General features: G+C 45.2%; 1 protein-coding gene across 2 annotated transcripts in view; it reads left to right on the forward strand.

The window, feature by feature from the left end:
- The first annotated feature begins 13,570 nt into the window (after positions 1-13,570).
- LOC146775917 (endonuclease/exonuclease/phosphatase family domain-containing protein 1-like) overlaps positions 13,571-22,864 on the forward strand; it is an 84,193-nt gene continuing 74,899 nt past the window's right edge. Inside the window, exon 1 of one of the 2 annotated variants that reach the window (XM_085636942.1) lies at positions 13,571-13,718. The gene's annotated coding sequence lies outside the window, so the exon portion shown is untranslated. Of the gene's footprint in view, positions 14,007-22,864 lie in introns of both variants that reach the window. The other variant, XM_085636943.1, reaches the window with a different exon arrangement.

Consider the following 22,864-nt stretch of genomic DNA (forward strand, 5'->3'; position numbering starts at 1 on the left):
AGCTACCCAATTGAATACCATTAAAACATTAGAATTGATTATGATGTATTATGGTGTGCCATTCCAAATTCAATCTGATAATGCATCCCATTTTCGTGGAAGATTGGTACAAGAATTCTGTGCGGAAAATAATATTGAATGGATATTCCATATCCCATACTATCCACAGGCCTCGGGTCTTGTGGAGAGGTTGAATGGCCTGCTAAAAGAGCAATTAAGAAAGTTAACAGATGACAAGTATAAAAATTGGCGAGACTTTTTACCCCAAGCACTATTGATTTTGAATAATCGTCCTTTTTTAAATGCTGAATCTCCACTTATGCGTTTGTTTCCCCCGAATGTTCAGACTATGCCTAATGAAATCAGAGAAACTGTGATGTATTGGGAAATTACTCCCGGAGCTCTGGCTCCATGCAGAGCGACCCCAGGGTCGGCAGGTTTGGACTTGCATGCCATGGATGACACCGTTTTAGAAAGTAAGAATCGGGTCATCATTGCTACTGGTGTTGGTATTCATATACCACCCGGGAATTTTGGATTGATCGCCCCTAGATCGGGGCTGGCTGTAAAAGGAATTCAGGTGCTTGGAGGAGTAAACGACAGTGACTATCAGGGAGAGATTAAGGTGCTCCTGCTGAATAGCAGTGAGGTTGACTTACTGATACACCGCACTGACCGAGTGGCTCAATTACTCATTATGCCTGTTTTCAGTGGTGAAATAACGAAAGGCACTGCCCCAACTTTGCTAACTGTACGAGGCCAGAAAGGTTTTGGCTCTACGGATAACCCTGGGGCCAGGGTTTGGGTGCAGTCGCCTAAGAATCCCCCTGAACAAGCAGAGGTTATTGCCACCGGTCAGGACAATACCATTTTGGTTATGAGGCCAGGGAAAGATAGCTGGGAAGCGGTCCCAGCTGACAAATGTTATTTACGAGAATGATTAATGCCTGTATTTGGTTCTCTTTCAGATCATTCTTTGGACTGTTGCTGCAGGATGTGTCGGCGTCATACTGTATTTGGGATGGTTCGACGAGAGAGGAGGGATCCCGTCAACCCGGGATGAATTGAGAACCCGAGGGTTGCGTTCCTTCAATGCGTGGGATTCATCATCAAACTTTTGGACACTACTGGCCAAGAGAGTGACTGATGCCCCTCACTTCTGTTTGACACCGATGAGATCTGTACATGACATTCTGGCGACTTGTCTAGTTGCTGTCCCCGCCTCATTGGAGACTTTAGTTCATATTTTTAATGTTTCAAAGGCTCGTCCCAATATTCTCCTAGGTGATTTTGCTACCCATGTATATTGCCCCTTGTGCACTGAACTGCCGAATGAGCAACTCCCCATCCAGTCCCAAATAATTACGTATAATATCACACGAGGTGACCTATGCTTCTTTCTTACATGTAATCCTAGTGCAATCTCTGAATGTCTACGCCTAAAACTAAAAGGCGCCACTTCCTTTACGTCTCATGAACGGACTTTGTGCTTTCAAAGGACACCAACCACATGTGTTTCAGTTCAGAACAATATGACTTGCAATAGTTTGGTAGTTACCCCCAGTCATTATCGTACGATGTTACTACCTGCCGGATGGCTTTTCTCATGTGGTAATACTTCCTGGCCATATGTCCCTGCAAATATTTCCGGAGGCCCTTGTGCCATTACGAGACTCAGTTTGTTAATGTTTTCATCACACCCGAATGCCAACTCTCGTGTGCTTCGAGATACTGTGATGTTACAGGAGGATTGTGACTCATCTTTGCATTTATTTTCCAAGTCTGAATATCTTAGCCTAGCTGTTTCAATTATTGGTGTTCCTGCTTTGGCGGTTTATAATGCCAAATCCATTGGGAAAATGGCCTGCTGGATGGTGAAATCTATTAATCATACTTCTACAGTCTTGTCTGACTTGCTATTAGACGCCCAGGGTGAACGTAGGGCCATTTTGCAAAATAGAGCAGCCATTGATTATCTTTTGCTTAAACATGGACATGATTGCTCTGACTTTGAAGGCCTCTGCTGTTTTAACTTATCTGATCATACACAATCTATTCGTGCACATCTGGATAAGTTGCATGACTTGACGGAAGAAGTTAGAACACACATTGATCAGGGCTGGTTTGACTGGCTCTTTAATTGGTTACCGGATATACACATGTTACGCCAAACATTAGGTGGTATTTTGATTGCTGTCGCTGTTTTGATTGTTATCTGTTGCTTTATTCAGTGTATTCCTTCACTACTTCAATTCTGCACACTTGGTACTAGACGTAGATCAGTTAGCTTTGTTTCATATTATTCTTCCACAGATGTTAGCTCTATTTAATGAATGTATAATAGACTGATGTCAAGGGTGAAATGTACTGCTCGATTTTCCCGGCCTTTCCTTGTGTTAAAGGGTGACTAGTGTGACTTCAGTCTCTTTCCATCCAAGTCTAAGGGTTAGAGTAGTGAATGGAGCCTATTTACTAGGCACTTTGACATGATCCTGTGCTCTTCCCCATAGATCAGGGCTTGCACACATAGCCTAGGGGATAGATTCGTTAGTATTAGGGATAACCTGTCCTGTAGTGAGGGTATTTCATGGAGCCGTGCTGAATTCAGGCCTGGTAGGCCCTAAACGGGAGAGACTCCATATTTCTTTCTGCTCCGGCAGCTTGAGATGCTTCTAGGTCAAAGGCAGTGTTTTAGTTACGAGGTGTTATTCGCTTGAAGAGAACCGGTTCAGGCCGGCCCTTATCGAAGGATTGTATTTTTCTTCATGCCGAAGACACTACATCAGGCCGGCCGGCTGGGAACGTGTCCTTGGCACGGGGAGGTACAAGAATTTGGTGGGCGGTAGGTTACGGGCTGGAATTTTCCATGAGAGAATGCACCTCCATATTAGTGAAAGTCTGAGGCAGATACTGGCACTTGCTTGTAGTCCGTAAGCGGCACCTGGCCGTTAGCAGCAAAGCTACTACTTATTTCAGGGAAGACAGATGACAAACTTGAAGGTGAAGAAAAACCGAGAAATAGATATTCCAAAGGGAAGAGAGTAGCCGATGAGGAAGAGGTCCCAGTGACTCGGAGAGGGAGAAGGGAGTAGATCCGTGACTGCGGAGGTGTGACTTCCAGGCGAAGCCGAGGCACAGACGAGAAGGGAACCTAGATGACCATTGAGTGCAGGCTACATACGACCAAGGTGATGTCAACCCCTTTTTATTAGAGTGTACAACTTAATCTTTCGCTTTTCTTTGCAGGTTATAGTATGTATTATGTTCTGTGAGCGTATATGTGGTAACTAAATAAAGTATATAGTTTGTAGTGAACCAACATGTGCTGCGTGTTCTTGTATAAGAGGGTAGCCTATTCTTCTAGTCAGCTGTGACTTGATATGAACAGATGTTAACCCTGATCAGGTAAGTGGTAACTGAATAAGGGAGAAGGGAGCCCCTCGAACTGGAGAACAGGTTGTGCTCAACTAGCGGTCTTTGTGTGGTCTGATACATAGTAACACTGATTCCCCTGTTGTATGTCGTGGTAATAATAGGATGAGCTCGTGCTAAGGCTGCCGTCTGGGCAGGAAGTCCTGGGTCCGTTTGGGACCGCAAGGCTGAAGCTGCCGTCTGGGCAGGAAGTCCTGGGTCCGTTTGGGACCGCGAGGCCGCCACTTGTCTGAGGCTGCCGTCTGGGCAGGAAGTCCTGGGTCCGTTTGGGACCGCGAGGCTGAAGCTGCCGTCTGGGCAGGAAGTCCTGGGTCCGTTTGGGACCGCGAGGCTGAAGCTGCCGTCTGGGCAGGAAGTCCTGGGTCCGTTTGGGACCGCGAGGCCGCCACTTGTCTGAGGCTGCCGTCTGGGCAGGAAGTCCTGGGTCCGTTTGGGACCGCGAGGCTGAAGCTGCCGTCTGGGCAGGAAGTCCTGGGTCCGTTTGGAACCGCGAGGCTGAAGCTGCCGTCTGGGCAGGAAGTCCTGGGTCCGTTTGGGACCGCGAGGCCGCCACTTGTCTGAGGCTGCCGTCTGGGCAGGAAGTCCTGGGTCCGTTTGGGACCGCGAGGCTGAAGCTGCCGTCTGGGCAGGAAGTCCTGGGTCCGTTTGGGACCGCGAGGCCGCCACTTGTATGCTGAGGCTGCCGTCTAGGCAGGAAGTCCTGGGTCCGGTTGGGACCGCGAGGCCGCCACTTGTATTATAAGCTGAGGCTGCCGTCTGGGCAGGAAGTCCTGGGTCCGATTGGGACCGCGAGGCTGAAGCTGCCGTCTGGGCAGGAAGTCCTGGGTCCGTTTGGCCGCCACTTGTATTATAAGATATATATATATATATATATATATAATAGGAATTCCCTGTCCTTAGGTGGTACATATATATGTGGTTATTTAGGTATAAATAGGCCCTAGGGAGGGGGTAACGTTCTGGTTTGGGTTAGAGAGGCTCTGTTGAGCGGGTTCTATCTGATCCGAAAACCCAAGCAGAACACATGCTCACCAGCTCTGGTGGTTCTTGGCACACACGCAGCCAGGACACAATCAGACTGTAGACTAATAAATGTAAAAAAATAAAAAAACAAGACATCAGACCTTTACTAGCTATGCACCCAGGATACCTTTGGGTCCAGCTAGTGCTATAAAAAAACTCAAATAAATAAACAAATAAATATGGAATAATGTCCCCATATCCCTCAGGACCGCCATCAACGCTACCCCAATTTAGTAAAGAGTTGAAGACTCACTTCTTTAAAGAACACTACAACATTAACTGTCCACATGCCAGCTTCCTTTCTCATTACTCATTGACTTTATGCGTGTCTTTGACCATGTACAGTGCTCAGCTGCCTTTTAGCTGGCTTAACCCTATAGAAATACCATATACATTCATCAAAGCACAATAAAAAGAAAGTAGCCTGCTCTACCTCTTTGACTTAAGAAATTGTGTACATTATTCTTATTCTCTAATACATATCCTTGATTTAATCAGTTTACATAAAACATGAATATTAATATATATTTATTCATTTCTGTAAAGCATCCTATTTGCATCACAATAATTTCATTTTTGTGTCCCCAAATCCATTATAAAACAATGTACAAACACTCCACTCTCACACTTAACACAACCTACCACTAAAAACATATAGATAAATAATTCTGCCCAGGTCTATAAATAAATATATGATCCAATACGGTGATTTATAAGACCAGCTAACAAAATCTAGCCCCAGCTCTCACTGAGTAAGCTATCAGGTCACACATGTTTCGGTGCGAACGTTGTTATAAAGGACACCCTCAGTTCCTTACCTGCTTATTTCACAGGCATAAGCCTTGTGGAGATGTTTCTTCCAATTTGTTTGGGTGTTCTCTTTAATCCTTGCACCATCATGGTGTAGGATACAGTGCTTAATTTGAGCTAGTGATTGCCGGTGAGGACCAATGGCACCTATTTTTCCTCATCAGATATGACAGGGCGCAAGAGTGGGAAAAACACGCAAATGGGAAAAAAGGGGGAGGAGAAATCATGAAAAACCGACATAAAGAGAGAAAGTAGGGGCAGCAGCGTCTCGTATTGGAATAAAGAGGTTTTTGGTGAATTGAAGACTATGCAGCCTTGGTGCGCCGATTTTTAATAGCACTGCCGCAGTAGAGCTTTAGGCACCGGAACTCATTCTTTTACAAATTAAGTACCGATGCATGCCGATAACACATATGCTCCTTCTGTATGCGGTCAACATGGGGCAGAGGTTGGAAGCATTTTGACCAAGACCAAGAAGTCCAATATAGTAATCCCATTGCAAGATGTCACCTTCTTAAGCTCCCCAGCTAGGATTTCATGGTAAAAAGGGTATCATCAGATACTAGACCATGTGTGGAAATGTTTCTGGTTTTTCTTCATCACTGGGTGCATTGCCCAGCTCCTCTTCTCTATTGATCCCATTCGTTTTACACTTTTGTGGCTTCTTTATTGATGCAGTTGTTAAGCTGCCTTCTTGTATTTCCTGGTTTGTTTCATCTTCTCCTGGACTCTTCATTGCCTGTCTTACCCTGCATGTGCTCCTCAGTTCCACCCAATTTACTGCAATGGTTAGTTCTGTTTTAGTGCTTCAGTATTCCCCCATACTACTTCAGTCCACTGCAACCAGTTATTTGGACCAAAGGGTTTTTATGCTCATTTGGCTACTTCCTTCTCACCTAGAAATCCCTTTTTGTAGATACTTGAAGGACTCAGGGCTTTGCATCAATGAGCCTGCAATATGGATACTGAAAAGAGTCTCCCTTTACTTGGAACTTCAGGAAAGAGAAAAAGGACCAGCAGTTGTACCCAGTCCCTGACAAAGGCCTTCGCTTTCTATCATTTCTCTCCCGCGCTATACTCTACCAGTCCATTGACACAAATAACATCAAGCTTCTATTTGTTGTATAAGCGAATGTATTGCTCAATAAAAAAAATGCATTTATCGGTCTATAGCCAACCCTGTTGCTTGGAAAACTGAGCAATATCACCCATGTGCAAATTCAGGGACACTTTTTCCATTATTCACTTCAACTCCAAAATCTATGCAAAGGCTTCGGCCACAATGGTAGACAAAGTGCTTTGTTGTCAAATTAATCAATAAATGAACATTAATTGAATTCGGACAGCTGCCCATAAGGGTGTCCTGGCACTGGAGGGAGCAACAGGTGGAATAAGATTAGTTGACAGTAATCTGATGGAAAAGGTAGGTTTTAAGACCTTTTCGAAACTTTATGTGGTCGATTTCAGATTGCCTAAAACGAGTAGAGAATACCATATCTTAGATTAGGAAAAGACTCTGCCTCTTAATCCACTTTGTGCAATTTGTGGCACATGATGAAGCAGAGCTGCGGAGGAACGGAGACCCCAAGGAGGCGCCTATGACATGATTTTTACTTAGTGTTCCAACATGGCACAGCCGTCAGTTGCACATAAATTAAGCCACTAGTTCTTATTTAGTAGCCTACTCAAGGGCTCTCACAACCTTCTCGTTAGTTTGGACCATTTGACAGCAAGGCGGACCCTTTTATAGCCAATCTTAGGTCATTTTAGAGGTTTTTGCTGCTAATGGTTCAACTTCTATATTTAGAAGGGAGATCCTACAAAGTGGGTTGCTCTTGCGCTTCTATTGTCCTACTTATTTGACCCCTTTTTATGTTGTATTTATTTATTGTAATATTGTACTTTTATGGTCATTGACTGAAATAAAGTTTACATACACTGTCATTGACATGATTTTTGCTTTAATTAATCCCGGGCCTATTTTGTGGAAACCTCTATGGCAGGTACTAAAGGTCTTGAGATGAACACGCTCTTGCACTGGGAGCCAGTGCAAATTCCTCAAATGGAGGGACAATGGAGGCACAATATGGTAGATCCAACTGGCCTCTAGCTGCAAAGTTCTGAATATGCTGAATAAGAGATATGGCTTTTTTGGGCAGGCCCAGAAAGAGACAGTTGCAGTAATCAATGTGAGAAAGATTCAGAACCTAAACCACAAAATAACGAGAATCAGTGGGAAGTTATAGAAGCGCATTACACAGCATACAAAAACAGATAAAAACAGGTAGAGTTGAGAAATTGAGCTAATAAGTAAAAGAAATTGAGACATCAACTTATATTATCAGACCACCTATAAACAACATTGGCTATATGGAAGACGAGCACAATTACACCCTGTGGAAGAGTATCTTAAAGCAAAAAGTCATTCGACAGAGATGAGTGTTCTTTCCTACTACATGCCCTGACAGACATGGCAATTGGAGAGCCAACCTTTTATAGACGTATGGTGCCCTCGTAAGCTATCATTTAGATCTTTATCAAACACGTATCACCCACCCCTTTTCATTATGCGGCGTCCCACGTTAGAGTTACCCGGGGAATGCTATCTCACCCTTACTATTTGCTTTGTCAGTTGCCTAACTTTATGTTCCACTTGCTCTATACAAGGATCAGGTCATTCAGGAATGTTGGCAGATCAAGAGAGAATAATATTTTCATTATATATGGTGAGGTTCAATATATGCTATTTACATGCTGCTTTGAGTTACACACCTATTCAATTGATCATAGAAGTAGTTAGATGCTTCCCGCCCCGCTGTACGCACCAGGAAGTTCTAACTAAAGCTAGCTACGTCTATCAAAAGACCCCACTCTATAGCCAATGGGGTCTTTTGATGCTTAATGGACAACTGTATCGTAGTGATTAAAGGCTGCAGGATTGGACCAGAAATTTAAGTCATGCGTGCAAAAAAGAAACAGGTTTAGGGGCAGGCTGCTGAAAACTGGAAATGTACAACTTGATACGCACCCCAAGAAGCACTTAATGACAAGTCACGCACAAGCTGGATACACAAAGCAGAACTATTGATCGGTTACAATCACTCTCAGGTACCTATTTGTCGATTACCGAAAACACAGTTTTTTCGGTTTTCTAGTGTGATCTACACACCGCTACTGCTTTTAATGAGTGCATGTTAAAAGATACCATTCCTTTTTAGACTTTTTCTTTGGGTCTGTTTGATGTCTCATCAGTATATATTACTTTTCATCATCCTGTCAGGCTTAAAAAGGCATCTCATTGAGAAAACTGCAATTTATGTTGAAAGGTGGGTCTGGAACCAATTCCTTCTATAATTGTGTTGTTGTAGTAACTTTATTCGATATAAAAATATCATAAAAGTATAAAACATTATAAAAACAATCTTTAAAAGAAAGAAGACAAGGACCCACTACAACGTTGGTTCCCCCGTGTATACAGCATAACATTTTTAACAATGTCTGATACAGCATAGTTCATTGACATCAGGGAACAAGGTACAAAAGATAAAAATGTCATGAAAAAGGGGGAATTTAGGGCTGTAAATGATGTTACTTTACAAGCAGAAAACTAGGGGGTAGGCAGAAGGGATAAAAATATTCGCAGTAGATGTTTAGTATTTCTTAAGAAGTCTCTGCCTTATCCTCCAGGCTCCCCCCCAGAAACTTTGCAGTCCCGATTATAATGGTAATTATAATTGTGTTTTCAGACAATGTGTGTTGCTCAGTCTTTTTCAGTATGTTTTGACTCGACTGCACTTGTTTTCCTATTGGACCCATCAATGAATACGCTTGGAGAATGTATATTTTCATTATAGCTACGGTGTGTGAGATCTGTATTTTATTACTAAAACAGTAGAAATGTGTTGGAGCATACTATGGTCACATAAACAAAAAAGCCTTTGCATAACAGCAACATAATGTATTGTAAAAAAAGATCTGCTCCATAAAGTAATCGTCTAACTTTTGTTGCCTCAATACAAAGTGTCCTGTGGGATACACTCATTAAAAAAGTGTGAGAACTCCTTACAGGAGCACGAAAAGATGAACTGTAGCACATTAACAGTCTCTCGGATTTACCATCACTTGTGTATATCACAAGAAACAACGTACAAACAGAGAAGGGCCCTGCTGGTGTGTCCTGTACTTTCCTTCTAGCTTCCCCCTAGCTCTCTCTATGCCTTGACAGTGACCAAGAATGGTGCTACTTTATGTCCTCCCTATGTTCTCCCCAAGTTAAGTGAGGTTCAACTCAAGGTCCTACCACACATTCAACTGCTAAAACCGTGCCTATTAATCATTGTAAAGACTTCATTTGATGTTGTTGGAAATTAACTTATTTTGAATGGTATTCCCTCAGATTTTAGCCTTGATTGTTTTTGTTGTCCATGGAACTCTACACACGTTACTCCCGATATGTGCTAACTAGTAGTAAAGTGCTTGTTCTTCCCTTTATACTTAATGAGATTGGCAACCTTCTGATTTGCATATTTAAGTTACTCCTAAATCCCTAGTTTATGTTACCAAGTATACCCAGGGTCTGTAAATTAAATGCAGGCAGTGGGCTGCAGCACTCAATTTGCCCCCCGCTGCAGTAGCCCTGTAAAACCTGCCTCAAGGTCTAACATTGTAGCCTGCCTATTCAGTTTTAAATGTGTATATTCAACCTGTCAAGATAACGCTTTTTGACAGGCCTAAACCTACATTTTAAAAATGTACAAGTCACCCCTAAGTTGGCCTTATTACCCTTAAGGCAGGGTGGTTGATATTTAAAATGACGACATGTACTTACAGTGAAAAGGCCCTACAGGCTATTTTCTTTGTAGCAGGGTTGGCTGTTTCATAGGAAAGCAATGGGATACAATACTAAGTTTAATTATTGTTATCTCCAGCTGTGAAACAGCTACAAATACATTTTGGGGACTTTTTAAAATATTTATTACAAGCCTAATTCACTAGTGAAGTTGAATTTGTAATACATATTTTGGAAAGGTGGCTTTTAGAAAGTTACCTTTGCTCTTCTTGAAGTCCCTGGGAGCTAAATCAGCAATTTGCTCTCCTACTTCTGTAAGACAGTAATTACCATTTGAATAGGCATGAATGAGGGATGAACTAGCTCCCAAAAGCAAAAAACAGGCCCGCTTGAATGGGCAGAGATGACCCATCTGAACCTGACAGAATATGCAGATTGGGACTGTGGGGATCATTTTGACATTAAAGTATCAAATCCTGCTTAAATGTAACATATTGCTTGGCAGGTCTGCTGAGGTTTTTCATATGACTCTTGGGGCGTACTTCAAAGAGTCCTCCCTTGTCACAGGCAAATGTTAGCTGATAATTGGGCAGGGCCCTTCTTGTGTCCCCCCCAGCCTGACTGTCCCAATCCCAGGGGGCCTCTGTTTGACATTACAGAGTCAAAGCTTGTTTGACAGGTCTGATGGATTTACATATAACACTTGGGGCACACATTAAGGAAGGAGGCAGGATGTTAAAACAATTTGTTTGTATCCATTGTCTGGTTGCTGAAAACTCAGCTTTGTTCTACCAGATTTCTGTCTCTTAAGTTGTTGTGGGTACAGGACCTACCTCAACTGGAGTTTAGTTATAGAAGTGGAAGGACACTAGGAACACCATAGTACATTGCCTACACACACACACATAAACCTCAGAGGCCAAGTTTAGTATGGCTGATGACTTCGGCCATCTTCAAAATGCCGAAAGTGGGTAGGGTTAGCCCCGGTAACCTATACTCCCTTGGTTAGAGCACCGGCAGGGGTCCTTCCCGCCCGCTAGTTCTTACCAAGCATAAATGTGGCATCCCCAGGCACCCACTTCAGAACACTTTCGGGACCTTTGGAAGAGCAGTAAAGTTTACAAAAAGAAAAAACAGAGCAGAAGAAGTCTGGACCTGCTCTGTGTGACCTGAAAAGAGCCCTGTAGACTGGACCTGATCTCCCTCTTATACCAGGACTGGACGTACCTGCTGGCCTATGCCTGTCACCCTCTAAGTCTCTAAGTACCTCTTCTGTGCTCCTGTGGGGCTTTAGAAGTCTACTCCTGAGGTGGATTGGGGCCCGAAGAACTAAAGTCAGAAGGTAAAATCTTTTACCAGGACAAGCCTGGTTGGAGTATCTGACCCGTGCTCAATCTTGGTCAGCATCAAAACGCTCCTAGGTCCTGGTCTACTGCAACAATTGACTGCCATTGGCACTTTGTGCTTCTTGGCGCTATTTAACTTAAAACTTTAAAAATTCTTATATCCTTCTCCCCTTATTGGATTTTTGTCATTTTGGTGTCATTTTGTTCATTGGATTTTATTGTATTTTTCAAATTCATTTCAGAATTTTTATTGTTTTGCATTTCGACTTTATTACATTGCCTCTAAGTTAAGCCTGTCGGCTCTGTGCCGTAGGTACCAGGCGATTGAGCTCAGGTTTATTTAGTGCCTCTAGTGGTTCACCATGAAAAGGTCTGTGATGACCACTTCAGGTAGGTACTTACCACACTCAACTAATAAACCAATTTCTTACAGATGTATTTTGGCACTCAATTAAAACCACAACGTTACTGGTGCTTTTGATTATGCTGATATGTTTCATCAGACAACACCACACCCTCCTCCAACAAACAATGCGGTGTTCCAGGTTGTGGGCGATCCATGCAATGAAACAATTAACCGCAACTATTCAAGACAAAATAAATAAGTTAAAAAAAGTATTGCCCCATTTTGGACATTCATAAAAAGTGTGGTTGTCCCCATGGAGGTTACCAGGGAAATATTAATAATGTTTTTCCATTTCATTTCTGATGTTGTACATATTCAGGAATAACATAACCATGCCCCTCACTCTCTAACTTAGAATCTTAAACATGCTGTCAGCTGTTGAATGTAATTTATGTTTTTACTTTTATTCAGCGCGAATTCGACCTAAATATATTGGAGCATTTTAAATGAGCACCAGTTACATTACCGAAGGACACATTCATTTTTAGGTCTCGCCTGACCCAGCGCATGCGCTGGTCTGGCGAGACTTATTGAGAGGGCTCCAAAAAGTGCTACCAGGCCAGCCTAGAGCCACAGTGCATGTGCGCGGGCGCACGCGTCGCGCTTTACTGCGATTACTTTTGGTTTTGCGGCGGCACGGCCGCTTTGATGTTTGATCGTGATCGCAATCACTTTCACTTTCGCGGCCGCACGGGTGCTATGCATAGCCAGTAGGTCTCGCTTTTGGGACCTTATAAGTATTTAGTTATGCAACTGTTGCATGGCTAAACACTTATAAGGTCCCAAAGGCGAGACCTATTGGCTATGCCAATGCTTGTTTTCTTAGGCATTGGAGATTAAGGGATTTGGTCAAAATCACAAGATGTTGAGCAGACACAGACTGGAACTCGGTTTCCCACTTCCAGAGTCAGCAGCTCTGGCTGTTATGCCGCATCCTCTCCTACAAGTTCTATGGACCTCTCTCATAGCCATATGCCCCCTTACCACCCAAAAATGGTAATGTTTTGAAAAAAAGAGTGAAGCTACGAGTCCCAGAATACAAAATGCTGTTACCTTAAAAGCAAGTCAATTGATGCAGCAGGTGCAGTGGCACCGGGACCCAAATATATACTACAGTGGCGTAACGAGATTTTGGCCTCTCCCCCCTCTCCTTCTGCCTCTTCCCTCCTCATCCCCCTTCTCCCCCCTCTCCCCCTCTCCTCTCCTCCTATCCCCCCTCTCTTACCCATCTCCCCTTTCCCCCTATCTTCCCCCTCTCCTGCACCCCTCTCTCCCTCTTCTGGAGTCAATCATGAGCTCATAGGCCAGGGTACTGTGCTGGTGGGGCCCCCTGGAGCTCGGGGGCCGATGTTATGCCAGTGTTTATGTGTAAAAAACAAAGAGTGTGCCTAATCGCTGTGTCATTGGCGACAAGGAGTCTCGGGTAGCCTTAGTTACAGGGGCGGACCAGGCAGGACTGTGAACACACCTGTATTCTCCTGTTTAATGCTGAGCCTGCGGTCTGCATTGCAATGGTTACAGGTGCGGGCCAGGCAGGACTTTACCTGTGTTCTGTTGTTTTGTCTAGCGATGACACTGTGGCAGCAGTGAAAGGGTTACAGGGCTGGACAGTGGGATCCAGTAAGCACCAGAGTCACAGGGGCTGGGCAGGCAGGCATACCCGTGCTCACCTGTTGAGCCTGTGCCTGGCAGTGAAGCAGTTACAGGGGAAGGGCGGCCAGCCGGGGACACACCCTCGCTCGGTGCAGGGACCACTGACGCGGTGTCACACGGCGTGTGCCCGTGTCTGCCTGCCACTGGCACGAACACACCCGCCCGGGCTGGACCCACAGAGAGACCTTGCGGGAGCGGGCTGACCCCGAGGCCGCGCTGGAGCCCCCCCGGGTCGCGGAGGGTGAAGAGGCGGCACCAGGTGAGAGCTGGGTTTGTGGCAGTGAGGTGCCATGCGCCCACGTGCACACCAGGTAATGTTAGCGGGTCAGACACCGGTCAGAAGGGCACTGGCCTGGGAGGGAACACTGGAGATTTCCTGACAAACCCGCGCCCCTAAAAAGCTGGTACGGCTGGGGCGGACTCGGTTACAGGTGATTGACTGCTTTTTCCTGCCAGCCTGGTCGCAATCCCTTCAGATTGGTTTCGACGCCGGTTCACGGAACATATTCCATGTTGGGCGACATAAGAGCGTGATTTGGAAGCGAAGGTGCGTTGTCTTTAGCCATATTATAGAGTTCATGACTGGATTTTGCATATAGCTTGATTTATTGATTTATTTGTTTATATGTGCCTTTTCATGAAGTGCGGACATTACCCGAAGGTGCTGGAGCCCTTTACTGTAGACGTATGCCGATAATTCATTGCAGAGGGTTGAAAATAACCACATACTCCCAGAAATAGTTGCACGAGACAGGAGGCGCTCCTTGTAGGGCACCGAGGGTAGTTTAGTTTCTCGGCTCGCTTGATGTTGTTATTTGGAGCCCTCCCGCTTCATTTGATACAGCGCTGGGCTGCGGCCCGGCGAGCCAAGCACACCACGAACCCTTAGAAAGTGTTACTTGACACGTAGCCGCTGGCCGCCCTCGCTCGTCTCATAGCGTTTACGTTTGCTTTGGATACCATTGTTTCATAGTCCTTTCTCTCTGCAGAGGCCCCAAGCTGCAACGTGCAACCTACTGCACGTGTGACTTGTGTTTGGAACCACACTTTACCACTCCAGCCCCAACTGTACCATTTCAACTTTAAAATCTACCACACCACAGGACATTCTACCAACGCACATCACACAAGAGCACACCATATAACACAACGCTGCACCACGAAACCGCTCAAACCATTATTCACACAACAAACCATGCATGGCCGGCTTTAGGGCAGTGTGACCGGTGCGGCCGCACCGGGCGCTGACGGGGGGGGGGGGGGGGGGGGAGGGGGGCTGTGCTTGGTAATAACTTATATTGAAGAGATGAGGGACACTTTTGCCAGGTGACGCCCTATATCACAATATTACACCACAAAACCACTCAAACCATCAATCATTACATCACAACATTGCTTTACACCATACTCGCACCGTCGCGTCATATCACACTACAGTGCAATGTCCACCGATTTACATCACCTAAAGTGAGAGCACAGAATGCCAAACCAACTTTCAACATAACGTACATTACAATACGCCACACAATGCTACATAACGCCACACCTCCTTGTATCACACATTGCACCATACCACAACAAAATAGACCATAACTCTCTAGATAACAAGATATGACAACACACCACAATGTACAATACATCACCGAATCCATGATCAGACCTCACAATAGCCCCTGATAGTGAAATGCCACACCACACTGCACTCCAAAACACCACCTAAACCCACATTATCCTATAATCACTGCTTTAAATGAGCAGGTATTCATAGTTACCCAGTATGTGCATTTCTTTTATTTGAAAAGGAGAGTACCTGCATTGCTGCTTTACTTTTTCTTAAGTGAGCTCCTGCACTTCAGTCAATCAATCAGAAATGTATATAGCGCGGCTACTCACCCGTAAGGGTCTCAAGGCGCTGGGGGGGGGGGGGGGGGGGGCTGCTGATCCATCTGGGCGTGGAGGTTCAGTCAAAGCAAACAGGTTCTATGGGATACAGCATACATGCACCTTTGTATTTCCATTTCAAGCACTGTAGTAGTTACTACCCGTAGTAGAATGGGCTGGTAGACTGGTCTAATATCTTATTTTACTACAGGAACCCAAGGATCATACCACAGCCGGAGCAGTGCCAGCACTCACTGTGGCCCTACAAATGGAATTGAGACTTCCCACTTCAAGCACTGTAGTAGTACCCGTAGTAGAATGGGCTGGTAGAATGGTCTAATATCTTATTTTACTACAGGAACCCAAGCATCATACCACAGCCGGAGCAGTGCCAGCACTCACTGTGGCCCTACAAATGGAATTGAGACTTCCCACTTCAAGTACTGTAGTAGTACCCGTAGTAGAATGGGCTGGTAGACTGGTCTAATATCTTGTTTTACTACAGGAACCCAAGGATCATACCACAGCCGGAGGAGTGCCAGCACTCACTGTGGCCCTACAAATGGAATTGAGACTTCCCACTTCAAGTACTGTAGTAGTACCCATAGTAGAATGGGCTGGTAGACTGGTCTAATATCTTATTTTACTACAGGAACCCAAGGATCATACCACAGCCGGAGGAGTGCCAGCACTCACTGTGGCCCTACAAATGGAATTGAGACTTCCCACTTCAAGTACTGTAGTAGTACCCGTAGTAGAATGGGCTGGTAGACTGGTCTAATATCTTATTTTACTACAGGAACCCAAGGATCATACCACAGCCGGAGGAGTGCCAGCACTCACTGTGGCCCTACAAATGGAATTGAGACTTCCCACTTCAAGTACTGTAGTAGTACCCATAGTAGAATGGGCTGGTAGACTGGTCTAATATCTTATTTTACTACAGGAACCCAAGGATCATACCACAGCTGGAGGAGTGCCAGCACTCACTGTGGCCCTACAAATGGAATTGAGACTTCCCACTTCAAGCACTGTAGTAGTACCCGTAGTAGAATGGGCTGGTAGACTGGTCTAATATCTTATTTTACTACAGGAACCCAAGGATCATACCACAGCTGGAGGAGTGCCAGCACTCACTGTGGCCCTACAAATGGAATTGAGACTTCCCACTTCAAGTACTGTAGTAGTACCCGTAGTAGAATGGGCTGGTAGACTGGTCTAATATCTTATTTTACTACAGGAACCCAAGGATCATACCACAGCCGGAGGAGTGCCAGCACTCACTGTGGCCCTACAAATGGAATTGAGACTTCCCACTTCAAGTACTGTAGTAGTACCCGTAGTAGAATGGGCTGGTAGACTGGTCTAATATCTTATTTTACTACAGGAACCCAAGGATCATACCACAGCCGGAGGAGTGCCAGCACTCACTGTGGCCCTACAAATGGAATTGAGACTTCCCACTTCAAGTACTGTAGTAGTACCCGTAGTAGAATGGGCTGGTAGACTGGTCTAATATCTTATTTTACTACAGGAACCCAAGGATCATACCACAGCCGGAGGAGTGCCAGCACTCACTGTGGCCCTACAAATGGAATTGAGACTTTCCACTTTGCTATAAGCACACATAGGCAGTCAGCTACATTAGCAACAACTGTTGTTCTGCTGATCTCTAAGTTAGATACACAGTGCCACCATGGGGCTGACTGTCATAAGAGTGTTGACGATAAAATTGTCAGTGCCAAGCACCGGAAATCACCGGCTCAAATTAAGCACTGGCTCCAAACATGTGGTGGCTGACTTGTGACAGCTTTTAAACCTGGAGGTGATGTGGAAGAGTGTGAGATATAGGATCTCTGCTGCATACACATACATTCCATCTTCTAGAATGTAGAGCTTTGTGTATAGTGAGTTGGGGGAACAGTCACTTTCCAGTTTTCAGGAATTCTAGATAATAAATCTATTTGTGGTGTGAAGCATGTTGTATGAATGAATGATAGAATTTATAGAGCGCACGGCTATTCGTGGGAGTGTCCTGGCGCTGAATGTTTGTGGTATATTGCACATTACTGTGACAGACTTCCCAACCCCCTCTAGGTTGGCAGAACACAGCAGTTGGTAAAACTTGAGTTTATGTTGAAGCTCTGCGGATGCCTGTGGGTGTCCATTCAGTGGCACACATTCATGTCAGCACTTTTGATTGTTGATTGGACCAAACCAAGAAAAAGCGTCTGCGAATAATAGGATCCGATGAAACCCTCAAGTTGGCCGCCTCAAATGCAGTTAAACAATTGCCAGCAGTGATTCACCAGAGATAAGCCACGGTCTCTTCAGGCACGTGAAAGCAGGAGAGACCGATGGCGCTGGGTTGACTCTCCGCGCGAAAATTAAAGTGTTCAGCAAACGGCAAAGTATGGCATTTGTGCATGGCTGGCAGAAGTGGGGGTGGCCTTTGAAATGGAAAACGCTGAAAACACGCCAGCCTGTGGGACGAAACCCGAGCCGGACATTGGGCATGTGACATATCTCCAGACAGCCAGCTCCGGCTCCAGGCCAGGGACGAGGGCTTGCTTCTCCGAGGTCAGAGGGGTCTGATAAGACTTACTTATGACGTGCAGTGACTCCATGAGTGACATTAGGCCTGGAGCTGTGCTGAGTGGCTTTGTCGACAAATAAAGTCCACCACATGGACGGTGATTCACAAACTACGGGGGATAGCGAAAAAGGACAGTGATATATTACCCAAAAACGATGGACTGGAATGCGTCTCAAGTGTACGTCAGTGGCTGAGATGAATTGAATAATTCATCCATCACGGTGTTTGTATTTTTTTATTTGTATTTTAATTATAGGTGCGACGGGAATGCCCAGACATGGCCCCTATGTTTCCTGTGCGACAGGACTTGAGCTATACCTCACTGGTGATGCTTAAGTAGGCCGAAACCAGTCAGGTAAAAGCCTATTGTTCCAGAAAATGAGAAATGTGGTACACAAGAGGATACTGTTCCTGTACTCTGCTAAGTTCACTGCCCTCAAATTCAAGAGAACAGTTTGTGAGTGGTTGGTTGTTTCCAGTTACCTACTGTCCAGCCTGGCGCTAAGTGTGACTAGCTCTTCCAGTGCACGTTTTTTCTTTGATTTCTGGGATTTGTAGCCTTTTGTACACCATTAGAAAATCAGGACTACAAGTCCCAGAATGCAAAGAAAATGCTTGGGGGTGAAGCATCCAGTTATGCATGGACCTTGAAAATTTGACCGCTTTGCACCTTAGAGTGGACTTAAGATAATTAAAAACATATGTGTGATTTGTAGCATTGTGTACACCATTAGAAAAACAGGACTACAAGTCCCAGAATGCAAAGAAAATGCTTGGGGCCGAAGCATCCAGTTATGCATGGACCTTGAAAATTTGACCGCTTTGCACCTTAGAGTGGACTTGAAGATAATTAAACATATGTATTTTGCCTCTTGTACACCTCTTGTTCCCAGCCCGTGTCCTCGGCAGCTCCATGTTGCAGTAAGTGTTCGGATAACATTCCTGCATTTAAGAGCTTTTAAAATATGGCGCCACTGCAAGGGTGCGATTAGGGTAGCACTGAGCTGTTTGTACAGTACCATGAAAGGTTCTGGGTTGGGGCTGCTTATCTTGACCCTGGGGAAGGGTCGCTCTGAATGATCTAGCGTTAAAACATAGGCCAGCTCCAACAATGATTAATTTGTACCGGTTGTTGCAAATGGTGGGTTCAGGCGCTTATTTATTGGGACGGGGATTAATTTCCCTTCTTCGGATTTTGACTGGGAGCAAAGAAAAAAAGCAGCAAAGAGAGAACAAAGATGGAAGGGCACAACTGGAAAGCGGTGACAAAGGGAGAAAGTAGCGATGAGAAAGAAACTGCAAGAGGGAGAGGAAGAGACAGGAAGTGGAAAGTGAAGAAAGAAAAAAGCAATAGTTGGACCCATGAAGTCTACTGTTCTTGGCGATCGCTGGCGCCGCTCTGGGCTTAAGAAAAACTTTGGGCCTGTGCCCTTTTTTCACAGAATTAAATCACTGGGCGCGGGTTTAGTGACGTGACTGCCAGTCTTGCTGACTGTGGCATAATATGTGCAGGCTGAGGCGCCCTGAGCAGCGGTTGTCTGGGCCTACCGTGAAGTCGGTTCGTTTGAAATTGTGAACAAATATTTGGGTGACAAATGGATGCAAATGTGGACTTTGGAGAGCTGAGTCAAGCAAATTCTACATAATAAGTCACTGTTCACCTTGAATAGGAGCTGAAGCCAACTCTCTCTTGGTGTCAGCGAGGGAAAGGTTACCATTTGTTTTGCAGTTTTATATAGCGCAAACTCGACCGAAGCGCTTTACCTGAGCACCGGTTACATCACACACATTAATTTTTCTGTAGGCACAGGGAGATGACGTGATTTGCCCAGAATCATGGGTGGTTGAGCCGACGCCGAGACTCGAACCCAGTTCCCAGGTCGGCAACTCTGCCCATTATGCCACACCTTCTCCCCTAGGTAGAGTAAGGGATTGGGTGTGGCTAAATGGTGTTGAGTTTATTGGGTGTGATGTGAGTAAGTGGGATTGGATGTTGTGAGTATCCAAGGTCAGATGTAATTGGCATGCCGCGAGAGCCTGTTGCTTTGTATAATCCGTGTGATTGGTCTGGTCTTTGTAAGTGGGCTCCTGTAATCAGTGTACCACGAGTGCATGCAAGTTAGTATCACTGCTGCAACGCGAGTACATGTCATTGGCCCCATGAGAGCACATTGGGGGTCTCTGTACCATGCGGTTAGTTGGCTCATGTAATTGGTGTGATGCGACTGCAAAGGGTTACGTGTCGCTGGCATGGTATGAGTTGTGTTTTCCATTGACTGAGCTCACAGCTGGGAAATCCATGCCTGCAGTACACACTGAATACCCCCCTCTGTCAAAGCACACCACTCTTACTCCACTCTTTACAGACCCGAAGCGATCCATCAGCCGTCCCTCCTGTCACCCACCAACACCAGCAAACACAAGGAGATGATGGATGCAGCGCTGAAACTTTTCGGACACTCACCCCCAGTCACAGATCTGAGTTGAATCCATCATCGTTCTTTGGCTCACCTCGCCACCCCAGTTCAGACACAGCTATATGCAAATCAGTCTTGGCCCTGTGCCTCATGGGAACAGTCCAGCCCGGGCCTGCAAGCCAGGTCTTCTCTGGACCGCAAACAAGCATCCTGGGACCAGTTGCGAGGTTGTTTTCCATTGACTGAGCTCACAGCTAGAAATCTAAGCCTGCAGTACACACTGACTACCTCCCTTTGTCAAAGCACACCCCTCTCACTCCATTCTTTGCTGACCGGAAGCGATCCCTCGGCCGTCCCTCCTGTCCACCTTCAACACACCAGCCCTAAGTCAACCAGGCACTTCGTCTTATGCAAGACTGAATCTCTTTCTCTTACGGGTTTGCTGTACGGGAGATCCCTCACCCTTGCTCTGCCAACACTGACACCCTCCATCCGTACAAGGTACTTGAGGGTAGGTCCTTTAGGGGTCCCAGAAAGCACGGTGTTGTATCTTCTTCAGTGAGCATCTGCTGTGGATGCTGTTGATACAGTGGGAGTGGCCGCCCGCCCGCCCACTGAAACCCGTTAAACAGTGGGTCTGTCCAGGGCAGCCCTCCTCAGGGTTAGAAGTGATTGACTTCTTTCAGGTCTATATTGGGTGGAATCAGTGACTGTGGTGGGATGGCCAGTGTATGAGATCAGCAACCCTCAGAATCACTTCTTTTTAAATTTATTTATTTTACGTCTCTATTGGATGAAATCAATGTCTTCATGTGGGATGTCCAGGGTTACTGGCTGTACTGATCAGCAATTTTGCCCTTGTATTTTTAGGGCAAAACCCCCTTCACGAATGGTCTGAGCCCTGTTTTAAATGTTAATTTATGATACGCGATTTGATACATGAAAAACAAAGAGGCGAGACATTTTTTTAAACATTAATTTTGATCCGGTATTGCAATTTTGCAATGATTTTAAGTAATTATGCAAATAAATGCATTCATACTGATCAGCAATTCTCAGAATTGAGTAGTATTGAATTTGTTCCAACAAATTCAGTAATTACTAATTTTAAGGGCGATTTCATTAAATCCTTTCAATTATTTATTTCTAATTTGAAGGAATGCTCTACTCTGCAGGCAGTAACCTAGGACATCCTGCCTGCAGTCATCGATTTCACCCAGACTCTGCCTCCTAAAACTAAAAGGTTGCTCCTAACAATCATTGACTAACCCAGTGGCGGATAAGACGGATCTGGCAGCGACGCCTCTTTTGAGAAAGACCGAGTTCATGCTGGCACTGTCTAGCATTAAAGCACTTCACCTTCAAAATGTAACACCACTCCCACCAGTGCTGGCTGGTGGCGCCTGGTGCGACAAGGTTTGTTGGCACTCCCCAATGACAACCTCCGCCATGGAGTCCCTCACCACCACCCTTTAACAATGCCCCGCAAGTTTCTATAACCACTCTCTCTCAGGTGCGTTTAATTAGTTATAAAGTGCCACTCATACCAGTGTAGGGTGTCGGAGCACTTTACATCACACACACTTCACAGAGACAATCAATCATAAGGGTGTAAATCAGTGTATAGAACATGTTACGTAAGACGAAGGACTACAAGGTGTAGGAGTCGCATGTCATCCATACTGGTAGACAGGATAGTTTAAGAGTGCTTGCTCTGGAGAAGCACAAACTCAGAATTGAAAACTTAACACCATGGTTGGCGGTTCTCTTTAGTAATAAGAATCGGCTTCTTCCAAAATGAACCCCTTTTGCAACATTAATCTATGCTCTAATCCATACTTTGCGGTGTGCATGCAGTTCTTTGATGACAGTTAATAATTCACTGTCTATATTATGATTTGAATTTATAAACTGCAAGTGACAAAAGGATCTCTCAGACAAAAGCAGTAGCCACTGACCTATTAACATTATATGCACTTTGTGCTCCGCATGGTACAGGTTCTTTGTATCGGCCATATTAAGCCTCTTTGCTATTTTATGATCAGTCAAAACCTCAACTAGACAAAACTCCGAGCTCTCTCCACGAAGAACATTAATCACCAGTTATCGTGACGTATTTATTGTTGGAGAAGTGTGGCTCACTGGTTAGAGTAGGCAGACCTGGAAGCAGAGGTCAGCCCGGGACCAGGGTTCAATTCCCGGCTCGGCTAGGTCTTGAGTCCATAAATTGTCCATGGACTTGATAATTCTCGCTCTAGTGCATACTCGATTCATGGGTTCACACTCTGCGACTCTGGGCAATAGCTTGCTTAATCTCCACAATGGCCCCTCGCGGCGGGATGCCTGGCTTTCACCTTGTGGATGCCCTGCTGGGTTATATCACAGGGGAATACCAGGACGGGTTCCCTAAGCAAGCGCTTAGAGACTGGTTGGTGATTTGCGCTATATAAATATCTGCACATTTACATTTTGCCTGTAAATTGTTGGAGGCCTGGAACGAGGCAGCAGGTG

This window comes from Triturus cristatus, chromosome 12, assembly GCF_964204655.1.
Source record: "Triturus cristatus chromosome 12, aTriCri1.1, whole genome shotgun sequence".
Classification (NCBI taxonomy): Eukaryota; Metazoa; Chordata; class Amphibia; order Caudata; family Salamandridae; genus Triturus; species Triturus cristatus.